This window comes from Manacus vitellinus, unplaced genomic scaffold (assembly GCF_001715985.3).
Source record: "Manacus vitellinus isolate BGI_N305 unplaced genomic scaffold, ASM171598v3 scaffold_10_pilon, whole genome shotgun sequence".
Classification (NCBI taxonomy): Eukaryota; Metazoa; Chordata; class Aves; order Passeriformes; family Pipridae; genus Manacus; species Manacus vitellinus.
The window spans coordinates 11,471,483-11,482,092 of NW_021938838.1; the positions used below are offsets into that span (position 1 = coordinate 11,471,483).

General features: G+C 40.4%; 1 protein-coding gene across 1 annotated transcript in view; it reads right to left on the reverse strand.

The window, feature by feature from the left end:
* Positions 1-5,637, reverse strand: part of SALL1 (spalt like transcription factor 1) — a 21,686-nt gene extending 16,049 nt beyond the window's left edge. The window contains exon 1 of the mRNA XM_029965261.1: positions 5,398-5,637. The gene's annotated coding sequence lies outside the window, so the exon portion shown is untranslated. The remainder of the gene's footprint in view (positions 1-5,397) is intronic.
* Between the last annotated feature and the right edge of the window lie 4,973 nt (positions 5,638-10,610).

Here is a 10,610-nt window from a genome sequence, read left to right on the forward strand (position 1 = left end):
CCTGCGCTCCCCTGCTTGTCCCCGGTCCCGAACACTCCCAGTACGGGGACCCTGCGGGCACTGAGCTGCTGTCATGGGATACGTACATCACACACCGAACTTTTACGCCCGTGTGTTACTTCCAGAGGAGAGGCGTCTTACAAACAAATGTCACGGTCTTGAAATAAAAAGTTTAGTTGCAGAGAGGCTACAGATAACGCTGTTTTTAATATCTCGTATGTCCAGCGCTACACGTGCACCGTGGGTAAATGGCGGGTGTCCCCCCGAGCTCCGCTGTCCGCGCCCCTCCGCGTGTCGCGCTGCTCCGGGCACGGAAAGTTAACTCTGTGAAATAAGCTGAACCGGCAGAAGCAGGAGCGCAGGCGGCTTTTTCCCTCCACCCTGACCCATCTAGTGCTCTCTCCTCCTATTCCCCCCGCTGGATTATTTACTCTTCTATAGGAGCTACTCCTTTTTCCCGTATTAATATTAACAAACTCTCTGTAAAAGCAAGAGGCTGATCAGATACAACTCATTTCAATTTCAAATGAGCCGGTAAAACCTAGAGAGTGAGCGAGAGGAGAAGGGAGAGGGGGACAAATCTTCCCATTCGAGGAACCGGCTCACTGGCGTTTTCTTCTCATTATTAAACGAAAGAGACAGTAAAACGTTTATGAAGAAGGGTTGGGGAAAAAAACAGCCGCAAAAAATAACCAAAAAAACGCATACGAACCGAAAAAGCCTCCCAGGTGCCACTCCAGTATTTAGTCAGCGTTGCAAAGTGGTCACTGACGCTTCTTTTCATTTCTGCACAGGGCGAGCCCCCTCCCTCCCCGCAGCATTCGGTACAGTAGATTTTGAGAAAAAGACAAACGAAGCTATCAGCGGGGATGATGTTGAAGAATGAAGATAATAATGCTGCTATAGGTGGTACTTCACATGACATTATTTTTCACTGAATATTTAAAGAGATGTTTCGGCAGAGATGGATACACTCAGCGCAGGCTGTCACCCTCCTTACCCTGAGACAGTGGGAAAGAAACCGAACCTGAACGCACAGAAGCGCACACGTTACTCACTGCTAGCCACACGTAGATGCACACAAAATACCCACGCGGATCTATTGCATATTTGTGTCTGTATTTCTAACTATATCAATCACTCCATTAGCTTCCTACGGTTTCTAAGCCAGACGCTTTCCCAAAATTATTCGCGTTTACAATTTCATTACACTTTTGCCGATTAAGCTTGAGACAAATTTCCCCAGATGCGCAGTACCTTTACTTCGTGGCTGGAAAAAGGCGGCCGTGGACCGGTAATTAAAAAGCAACAACAGCAACAACAAGAAGAAAAAGAGTAGTTTAAAGAAAAAGAAATTAATCCGGAGAAATTAAGTTTTACAACTTTTTTTTTCGTTTCTCTTCTCCTCGCTAGTGCTAAAGCGGCGCCTGGTATTTCATCCAGGACCGGTTGATTATTTATTGTTTGTTTTCCTCTTCTTCGCTGGGGGCCGGGAGGGGTGGGGAAAGGGTGGGGGCAGAGCAGCAGTGCCAGGGCTAGAAAAAAATCGGTCTTTATTGTTGTTGATAGCAATACATCAATTAAACGTCATTGTCTCTAACAGAAGTTGTGAGAGTTCACAAGCGTAAATACTCTGATCTCGGGTTTTCCCTCTCGAAGCTCCAAATGACAGTGACATATTTTTCCCTCCCTGCCACACCTTGGAGATTTTTTTCCCCCCTCGGATTATTCTTTTTAATGGAGGTGGGAGGCTTTCTAATGTGCTTCAATGCAAATCAGCCTGGCTGCAAGACACCCGTGGTGGGGATCGATCTCCAGTTCATTGAGATGAGCACTGAAGGGAGATGGTAAACAGGGGATAATTTGCAGTTCATTCTGCTGAGAGACGATTCCAATGAGATGCATCACGCTAGACTGGATTATTGTTATTAAGCTTTGCGATCAGACACAACACCCGTAACACGGTGGGGTTAAAAGCTGCGCGATCCCCTCATATAGTTACAATACATCGTTAATAACGATCTGGGGTGCGGGGGGGGAATCCAACTGATTTAATATTTTGTGCACATGCCCCCCGACCCCTCCTGCCCGAGCCGCTCGGGGCTGGCGGCAGCTCCGCGGCGAAGGCAGCCGAGGGTCGGGGCAGCCCAACTGCGGCTCCGCGCCGGCCCCGCTGCCCCGCACGGCGGTACCGGCTGCGGAAAAGAGCCTGCCCGGTAACCGGGCCACTCGCACGGTCACCCTGCGAAAATACGCGCCTGCCAATTAGCAGGGCGCTTGGTCTTTATATTTTTTTCCTTCCTTCTCTTCCGCCTCGTTTTCTATGTTCTCTTTTTGCCTTTATTTTAGCTGAAAAAGCTACACTGCACTGGAGTTGCAAACGGCGCTGCAGCTGACCTCGCAAGTTTGCCGTTTGTCAGCTAACACAGGTTACATATATTTTAGAAATGTGTGTAATTAGGGGCTTCCAGATGCTGCAGTCAGCTGGGAACTTGGCTTTATGCTCCGATGTATAATAAACTTTTGAGACAGTCCTGGGGCGCAGCTACCCCGGGGCAGCAAGCACCAGCTCTCCGGAATTGTTTTATTATCAATAGCCTGGATCATGCTATTCACTATGGACATTTCAAGTCCTGTGACTGTGTGGGTTTAGGTATAACTACTTTTGTGGACATGCTGTCAGCTTCCCTCTTCCTTGCTCTCTCTTCTGGCTTTTTTTTTTCTTCTTTTTTTTTTTTTTTTTTTTTTTTTTTAATTCATTTCCTAATGGTAATTCTCCAGAGGGAAGGGAGAAAAAAAAAGGGGAGGGGGCACCAGAATTGAATCCTTCTCCATTATTACTGACAACTAATAATTGATCATTGCTCACAAACACAAGCTTTTAGCCGCATAATTGAATCGTAAGCAATACGGGTTGAGCCAAAGGAAAAAGGGGAAAAAAAAAACAGGGAAAGAACCTCTCCCTCTCTCTCCCCTAAATCCCAGAGAATCTCAATGATGGGGACTCCTCCGCCCCCGAGATAAAAATGACTAATGCCATAACCAGTCAAGGTGGGATTATTTAATTCAATTCTTTCTTTACACATTTGCTGCCTTTTGTTTGACCTGATGGCCGGCAAATTTTTACACCTAGCTGTCCCTTTTGAGTTTATTGATGAAGGTGCTTCTGAAATGATTATCAAGAGATTTACAGCCATCACTACCCACCTACGGGAAAAGTAGTAAAATCAATCCCTCAATCAATCAGACCCCTCTGTGCATATCTTTTTAATCTGCTCTTTTAGCTGTTTTATTACAACACGAGCATTAAATATGTTTGTTTCAAATTTAACACGAATGCCTCCGAAGGACTCTGTCAATTTAGACATAAATCATGAAGTAAACAAGCTAGATGGAAAATTCTCTTACTCGGGCAAGAGAGTTAAAATCCAAGGAATAAAAAAATATCCCACATCAGTATATAGGCAACTATTCTGTATCTGCAGCTCACAAGGCAGGAAAACAACATACAGAAAGATAAATATGCAGCACTGCAAAAGATTTCCGTGCACTTTTACATGACTAGAGAGTGCAAGTAATTACAAATATTCTCACCCCCTGAAGCCTGTCATTATTTTCTCTATTTGACATCTTTTTATATTAGAATGTATTATTTCCCATGTTAAAAAATAAGAATTTTTTTTAATTAAATACCATACACTTGAGAAAGTGTCTTGATTCTTGATTTCAACATTATTATTGCTCCCAAGGTATCACTCTATCCTTAATGTACCTTTTTTTTTTTTAGGTTAAAAAATAAATTAGAGAGTATTTCAGATAGGCTGCTTAGGTCAAAAAACTTTCTCACTAATTTGTTACACAGTGATCATCAGGTATGGTCAGAATGAGTCTATTAGTTCTATAGAGAACCAAGAATTTTATTTGGTGCCACAGGGGAAGTTTTCTCTGCAAGCCACATGCCTCTGCATCCCAGTTTAATTTTTTTTTTTAATATCCTAGTGTATCACAGCCATATAAAGCCACCATGTGGCTCCACCAGAGAACCAGAAGTTTAGAAATGAAGTGACAGAGATTTCTCCAACCCTAGATTAAAAAAAAAAAAAAAGAAAAAACAAAACCTAAAAACCATTCTGGGCTACAAAGACATCTTCCAAAGACATATTGTGATGTCTCTCATCACAGAAATACCTCAGGATAGGACAAGGGAAAAAAAAAAAAAGAAAGAGACACTGAAATATGTACATGTCAAAAGCAGAGTCATGAAAAAATACATCTGATATCAGATGATGAGCTATAACTAGCTATATCAGTCAAGATTTCCTCTTGACATCTTGCTTTAAGAAAAGTGCCTTTATGCAGTAGGAAAACTTCACTCAATTGCTCTGCATCCGGGTACCTATTTATGAGAGTCTTAGTGTTGTTTTTTAATAAAATACATAAGTATAATTTCTTTGTCAAAGAACTATTTAAAATAGTATAAAATATGGAGGTGGGAGCCATTAAAAAGCAAATGAAGGAGTAGGACCAAGGGAGGTATTTTCCAGGATATTTGAGGAAAAATATGTGTTCTTAAAAAAGGTGTTCCCTCAGGATTTGCTTACCTTTGAATCAAAATTGCACAAGAGTTCTATAGTCTGTCAAAATACAAATAGAAGGCCAAAATTTCACATGACAATTTTCTCTGTAATAGAACCTACAGATAATTTTTTACAAGGTAGTCATGTGTTGTTGGCACGAAAAGAATTTTGCTGTCAAATCAGATTTACAGAGTGTGCATTTTTATTTACATTTTAAGGTTTCATTTTAATCTGGAGAATACATAGCGATTAAAGAATAAACATGCTTCAAGCCTCAGGGGAAATGTTGCCTGTAGAGTCCCAAATTTCTTGCCTAATGAAATGAACCTGACAAGCCCTCTCTTTTTCATGACATATTTTTGATTCGAATACAGTGGAAGTATTTGTAAGTACATGCATTTTGTTTGCATAATATTGAGGTGCCCTGATTAATGCATGGTGTTTACAACGTGAAAATTGTCATGCTCTCTGCATCAACACACGGAGCTGGCCTGGCAGCCGCTACTTGCAATAAAGTAAATGCCTCATGAATAATGTTCTGCTTTCCATGCCAGAGCTAAGCAGAGTCCTCCCCACGCACCTTCTGCCCCCAGTTTGAGCCAGCCTGTTAAGAGAACTGGTCTGCAATGGCACTATGCAGCACGTACCTCTCTGAGTGCAAATATTGTTCCCTCATAGACTTGCACATGCACTATCTGGTCCTGTGGGGAGCCCATTTCCTCGTGGAGCAATCTGATCCCCCAGCCACACTTCTGCAGTTTTCTTTTCTTCCCGTTAGTGATCATATAATGTTCAGATGGCAACAATAGCCATTACCTACCTCAAAAGGTAACTCCAGGAGTTTCTGATTTCTTAGAATAATTCCACAGCAGAAAAGAGAGGAAAGAGTTGAGCTCTGAGCTGCCAGCCAGCCCTACTGAACTATCAGCAGATACTACATCAGTGACCCAGAAAGAGCCTTGAAAACTGCTGCTTCATAAACTCAAGATCACACAGCTACCACCTAGAAAATGAGCCTCGCAGTTTCCTTTCCTTACGCAAGAGAAGCTCAAGTAACAGGATTCAAAGAACAATCCTCGAAAAGAGACTTAAAAGACCCTTCCTCAGAAATCCAGAAACCAGATTTGGGGTTAGAAAAATTGTTTCCATTCTTCATATGCTTTATATAGTAAGCCTGGACTTTCATCCTGGCTTTACAAACTATCTCTTGAATCTCACCCTGAGTTACATATTCTGTGTTTCGGTCCTTCTTCACAGAACTTCAAATTCCCTCTCACATGGAGTGTCCAGGGCTGCAGAACACATCTATTTGCATGTTGTAAGCAGCTTTCTGCAGACTAACTGGCTCTCCCCACGACTGTACACAATCATTAAGCTCATCTGAGCTTGCTCCTGGCCACTGACACACTAGAGGTACTGTCTGAATAAGAATTTAAAGCTTGAGTAAGTTTTAGATAATACTAAAGGCATTTGGTGCAAAAATCCTACATGCAAAGACAAAGGTAGACCCAGTTTGGAATGGTTCAGCAATTCAACCCATCAGTATGTCACATACATCCTGCAGCAGGCAAAGCACATCAGGGAGCATCCTATTTGAGTATAAGACAACATGCTACGTTTAGGAATAACTTTCATCAAAGTTTATAAAACTCAAGGATACAGCATATATTTATTTCTGAGAACATGAGAAGCTACTTTTCTTGTCCTCAGAAGTTTGCAGTGTGAGTGCCCAATCCTAAACATGATTGGTGACATTCATCCTTGTGCAGGAAGCAGAGCATTGACAGCATACCACGAGTAGTGTTTCAGTCTAGAACTGCACCTGAGCAAATCTGGAGGAGGGGATAACTGTGATGATGGAACATGTTTCTGACCACTGTTCATCACTGCCCCACACCTGGAAGTCACTGTCCCACCAGTGAGCTGAGGCAATTGTTATGGGGGGCTCTGCCAGTCTGTGCTGCACCAGCACGAGGAGAAACGTTTGCACAACATTCTTGACAGCAAGGGATGGAAATCTCCTGCATGGGGCAACAAAGTGTGATGCAGTAACTTCTTAAACTGTTCCAGCTGTTTGCAAATAAAATATGCATCTAAGCCCCCAGTCTATACAAACTGATTTCTGAGAGGAGCTGTATTTGTGTGAGTGTGCCAGATCAGGCCCATTACTAACTTCAGGAGTGTAAACAACTGTTATATAAAGGAAAGATTTAGAGAAGGCATCAGTGACAATGTCTAGCATGTAAATCCCATACCTCTTAGTAACAACTCTGTTGTTAACATGTTTAGTTGACAGTTCCATACCTTTGCACTCCCGTACATTGTAAGGCTGGAAGTCACTTGTTCTGTCTCTCGAGTTTAGTCAACCTGGCTTCTTCTGCTGTTGAAGTAGCTTCCATTTTCATACTGCACAAAAGCAGTGCTATAATACACAAGAATAATAGTTAAATGAAAACATAGAGCCAAATGCATTAGCAAAGTACTGAATTAAGTGGAATTAAAGAAAGGATAAATATGGTTCATTCCTTTCTCCTCTCCAACCCTGTACATATAACGTCACAACACAATAACATTGCTGCGCTCACTCTGTTCAAGGAGGATCATTCACTTTCTCTTTATTTCACTCCTAGAATTTTCAAATAGCAAAATTCAATTTCAGGCAGTGCTGCTCTCAAAGGGCTGCCAGACCTGCTGCCCCTTTGCCCCACTGCTGGCAGATGGCTCGAAAGTGGAACAAGCCCTGCCCGTGTGCCGCGACGGGTCACGCTCAGCAGAAGCAATTAGGTAAACTCAGTGCAAAGGTGAAAGCGAGATGGCCGTGAGCCTAATGGGGGAGACAGATTGGTACCCCTACATTTGGGGCCAGCACTGGCACCAGCAGCCCCGTGGAGCACGCAGCTGCCCAGGGCTGCAGAATGTTCAGTAACACGTTCCTGTGCTATAGACTGTGCCTTGGGAGGGGCCTGCGTTTAATGTTTTGCCTAGAGCAACAAAATCCCATAACGTGTGCTGGTTGCCACATTCAGGGAAGCCTGCAGGAATTGCTTGCTGGTGACTGGGAAAGCACTCACTGCTTCTCGAAGCAAAACAACTATGACATTTTTGGAGTACAGCTCCTTAAACCACCTGCTCAAATCTGCTAATCGCGGGTAATCTCGGCTCTTCAACGAGATTACTCAAAGACAATCAAAATACTAAATAACAAAAGACAAAACCAGTTACTGGTAATTTGCATCCTTTTTTTTCTGTGATATCACACTATCTTTTTTTGTAGTAATTGTAACCTGTAGCACACTATGTAAAGTTCTCAGAAATTAACTATAGAATATGCTTCGATTTCTTATTATTCTGTTTCCTTATTGTCATTCTCATAAAATCAATCCAAGTGATAACTGGAATGTCTAGAAACAGCCAGAATTTAATCTGGAGGAATTACACACAAGTATATCAGTCCTGGAAGTGTATCTGCTCAAAGGAGCTATGCATCACTACAGAGAATACAATGTTCTGTGCTTGAAGCTTTGGCATATATCTGCAAGATTATTCTAATTTCAGTGTAGAAATCTGACACTGTGGAATACTGCTTGGAAATGTGCATATTATAAAACTTAAAAAAAAAACAACCTACAAAATTTGAACTTAATTGAAAATACTTTCATTTTATGGCAAACCATACTGTAGATGGTTACATTGCATTCAATAAATATTAGCCATAAACCCTACTCTAACTCCAGATTTTGCTAGGCCCCAAAATTTCGGAAAATCCAGGTGTCATCCCAAATTTTGTACCCTTTTAACTGCCAATCTCAGAACCATTTAGGTAGGGAAGTCTTCAGTGGTGCAGCAAGGCCAAAACTGCCTCGGAGGCACTTGGTCTCAGTGTGCCACAGGTCCCGTTTTCCTGGGGATCCCATGGTTTCAGGATATCCAGGAGGTTTGTATGTAAAGCTTGTAAAACCTTAGAAGAATACAAAGGATATTTTATAAAGCTTCCCTTAAAGGATTTTTTTCAAACCACATGGATGTTACTGGATAGGGATTTAGTCTATCCAAATAAAACCAGTTGCACTTTTCAATACAAAAGCACAGATTTATCAAGTGGCTCAGCTGCAATGTGTTCGAGGTTCCTTGACATTGAAAGGTTGGATCAGATGATCTTTTGAACAGCCTGGGCTATTCTATCATTCCATAACAGGGCAACATGATTTTACATGGAATTACATTATTTGCATTCTTGATGCTTTATTATATCTTTCAAAATAAAATAATATAATCTGGACTTTATTGTTGAAAGAATGAAATTGCTTGACTGACACATGATAGTGAAACAATTGCATTAGAAGCTCTGGCTCTTTTATTTCTCCTTCACTAAGAAAAGAGCAAAAAACCCCCTGGATTTGTTCTGAACAAAATTGCAATACTGCAGGCTAAAACTTTCCTTCTCAATCTAAAAACTTTCCTTCTCAATTTAAATTCATTTTAAATTGTTATGCTTTACAAACTTCTAAATGGGATTCTAATTGTTGACAGACATTTTACATTACATGTGTCTATCACTTTGATTTAATATGCATTTTCAATGAAATTTAAAAAAGGCCTCTAAGGTGGCAATTTAACAGCAAGACATGCTGTGAATTTTAGATATAAAAAATATCTAGTTTTCAAGGATTTTTTTGTACATGTGAAAATGGCCCTCCAGAAAAAATAATAAAAAAAATCGGAGACTGTCTGTATGGCTGAATTATCAGAAGCTAAATATCTCCAAGAACATTACCTACTGTTTTAATCAATCACAGTCATCAGAGGCAAACCAGATTTTACATTTATGCAGCATTTCAGTGGTGCACTTCAAAAAGTGTTAACCACAGAAGAAATAGAATGTATTTGGAAATCCTATGTCTGGTTTATTACATCCCATGACCTGATTTAATTTGCTTCTACAGAAAACCCGCATTGAAACGTCTGTTAGTAATACGTACTTGTTGTCAACTTTGATAAGAGACATTTGAAAGGAATTCTCTGGAAGATAAGAGCAAAGCAACTTTTTCTGTGTCCCTAAAAGAGTGGAAACCAGCCCTAGGAGAGCATATAAGCTGCAGCAGAGACCTCTTCTATATCAAGTCTACTTTTGAAATCATCAGAACTGTAGTTAATGTATAAACCCTAAGCTACAGACATGGACAGCACAGTGGGAACAACTCTGCATCTTTAACTTGGAATGTGCAAAACAAAATATTAGCTGCTTTTAAATACTTGCATTTTCTTCATGACTTGAATACAAACATCTTGGCTTTGGCTTATTTTATATAAATAGCTTTAGATCATCTTGTTTTAGTGGTCCTGCAGGGTGTCCCAAAACCTACACTTGATGGCAAGAATAAACATTCATTAAACTTCAAAGGCTGCCAAAAAGTCTAGTTATTTTGATTTAGGGGAATAATTTAAATTAATCCCTATGTTTGTGTAGAAAATATGCAATGTAATCCATTTCTCTGTGTCCAGCTTCAAGTCACACTGGAAAAAAAAATATTGCTTTATTAATGTTTCCTGTTTTGAAAAACTGGAGAAAAAAAATTAAGATTTCATATATTTTTTAAGAATTCTGGCTTAGTGACACTGAGTAACAAATATTATAATACACAACTGTGTAGTTATATCTCCACGTAACTGCTGTTAAACTAACACACACAATGGACTTCTGCAATGGGAGTAGTAAAACCAGATTTTATGTTTGTTTGTGTATATATATATATAATATATATATATATATATATATATATGCCTTTTTTAACAAAAGAGTCAATTACTCTTTTTTTGAATGGCTTTCTGCCTTAGCACCCCAACTCAGCTGATGCTGCTGTGCTACAGAAAACTCACAGTCACCTTTCTAACACATCTTCCTTTTTTTGCTGAGTCCCTCTTCAAATTTAGAAGAAACTTTAGTAGGATGGTTTAAAATTATTTTTTACTTTAAAATGAATCCACTCTTCAATCAAAGAAGCATGTATAGCATACTGTGTCAGAGGCACACTG